Source organism: Camelina sativa, chromosome 4, assembly GCF_030686135.1.
Source record: "Camelina sativa cultivar CO46 ecotype springtype chromosome 4, ASM3068613v1".
Taxonomy (NCBI): domain Eukaryota; kingdom Viridiplantae; phylum Streptophyta; class Magnoliopsida; order Brassicales; family Brassicaceae; genus Camelina; species Camelina sativa.
In genome coordinates, this window is record NC_141883.1 from 8,934,311 (window position 1) to 8,936,013 (window position 1,703).

The window sequence follows — 1,703 nt, forward strand, 5'->3', positions numbered from 1 at the left end:
TTGTTGCTGCTTGGGTATATAGTTTTGTTGCTGTTGAGGTTGTTGAGGCTGTTGAGGGGGGGGGGGGTAGAATTGATCTTGTGGGTTATCCACATCGTTACTCCTATAAGAGAGATTGTTATTCTTGAATCCTCCTTGGTTGTAACTTTTGAATCCTCCCTAGTTTTGCATGTAGCACAACTCAGCAAACTCCCTATCTCCTTCTTGGACTAGAGCTTCTTCTTCACCAATGAACTGGATGGTCTTTGATTGGCTTAGGAGAATCTTGTCAAGCTTCTCATTGACCATCTTTAAATCCTTCTTGTATTTGTCCTCTTGATCAGTGGAGGTGATCCTTATGGTTCTATCACAATCTTCATTATAATTACCATTCTATTGAGCAAGATTCTCTACCAACTCCCAGTCTTCTTCCACATTCTTGTTGAGAAAGTTTCCATTGGAGGTTGTATCAAGTAGCATTCTAATCTTGGGTAGAACTCCTCTGTACAAAGTGCTGAGCAAAGACTCATTGCTGAATCCATGGTGGGGATACTGAGTTTGGAATCCTTTAAATCTCTCCCATGCCTCACAAAAACTTTCATTATTTCTCTATGCAAAACCTGAGATTTCATCCCTCAACCTAGCAGTTCTTGCATGCATTCCATGTGGTTATTACTCCAGTAGGAAGAGTCTTCTCCCAGAGACGAGCTTTGTCTCCAAGGGAAAATGGGAATAGCCTTAACTTGAAGCCATCTTCACTCACTCCATTGATTTTTGTGAGTCCACATATCCTGTCAAACTCATCAAGGTGATCTAGAGGATCCTCCATTGGCAACCCATGAAATTTGTTGGCTTGTATCATGGAGATCAATCCACTCTTGATTTCATAATTATTATTGGCAATTGTAGGAGGCACAATACCAGCTCTTTGGTTGTGTGTGTTAGGTGCATCCCCAACACCAATGTTCCTTGCCCTTGGAGCTTGTTATCTTGTTGCTCCATTAGCACTTGTTGTTCTTGTTCCTGATTCATTCTTGTTCTCTGCCGTCTCAGGTCCCTTGGTGGTCGGTTGATGTGATTAAGGAGTCTCTGAAGATTGTGATGACCCTTGGATCTTGTTTGCATCAACAGACTCGAGTACAGACTCAGACATGCACTCGGTCGAGCGCAGGCTCGAGTGGATGGTCGAGTCGACTGGGAGGTGAGGTCTATTTTTATCCGGCTTCTGACTCGATCACGAACTCGAGCACTCACTCGGTCGAGTGGGGGTCGAGTTGAAGGTCGAGTTGGTACCTGAAACTCAATCACAAACAAGCAGTAGAAGAATCGAGATCAATAGCGAACAAGGGGATAAAGGAACTTAATCTTAGACTAATATAGACCCTATTTGTCATAAATAAACACTCAAATGGGCAACGGCGCCAAATTGAAACTAGTATCTTTCTTGTGTGTGTGTGAAATGGAATTTGAATGAATGATATGATGATGAACAATGGTGAAAGCAGGGTGTTTCGAATCCCCTTATGCAATTGTAGTATAAGAGGTATCAATCCTAAATGAGTGAATGCAAGCAATCAGGGTGTGAAATACTTGTCTAAGTTAAGCCAATTATAGAGGGTGTTTGTCACTAACAACCTATTACAGAATGCAAAATGCAGAATGTAAAAGCTGAATGGACAAGATACTAAATGTAATGGAACAGAATGATTATGTCAATAATGAAA

General features: G+C 41.6%; 1 non-coding gene across 1 annotated transcript; it reads left to right on the forward strand.

Moving 5' to 3' along the window:
- Positions 1–514: 514 nt before the first annotated feature.
- Positions 515–621, forward strand: LOC147945622 (small nucleolar RNA R71). The gene has a single exon (XR_015597881.1). It is a non-coding gene; the product is annotated as a small nucleolar RNA R71 (small nucleolar RNA).
- Positions 622–1,703: the final 1,082 nt, after the last annotated feature.